The sequence below is a fragment of the Penaeus monodon genome, chromosome 23 (assembly GCF_015228065.2).
Source record: "Penaeus monodon isolate SGIC_2016 chromosome 23, NSTDA_Pmon_1, whole genome shotgun sequence".
NCBI classification, from domain to species: domain Eukaryota; kingdom Metazoa; phylum Arthropoda; class Malacostraca; order Decapoda; family Penaeidae; genus Penaeus; species Penaeus monodon.
Genome location: NC_051408.1, coordinates 29,460,114 through 29,460,385, shown reverse-complemented (window position 1 = coordinate 29,460,385; position 272 = coordinate 29,460,114). Strand labels below are relative to the sequence as shown.

The 272-nt window shown below is 41.5% G+C and overlaps 1 protein-coding gene across 1 annotated transcript in view; it reads left to right on the top strand.

The window, feature by feature from the left end:
• LOC119587920 (homeobox protein B-H1-like) overlaps positions 1-272 on the top strand; it is a gene marked incomplete in the record, with an annotated part of 81,102 nt that overhangs the window by 77,716 nt on the left and 3,114 nt on the right.

The following is a 272-nucleotide window of genomic DNA, read 5'->3' as shown; positions in this document are numbered from 1 at the left end:
TGCGAGTATTATTTTCAGTGACAAAGAGCGCTGTCGTGGCACTTTGTACCCGCGCTATTCAACCCTTGTATCTCTGGCTGCATCAGGAGTTCCCAGGGTTTATTGAACAATTAATGAGATTCCTTGAGTAAATTAGCTCGTAAAGAACGCCCTTGTGACGGCTTGATGTATTTATATTAGGGAATGGAAGACTGTGTAATTTTATGCCGCTTAATTTCCAAGGCTGTAATTGCGTTTCTACAATTCCGCATGCAAGCAGCTACTAAAGAAAA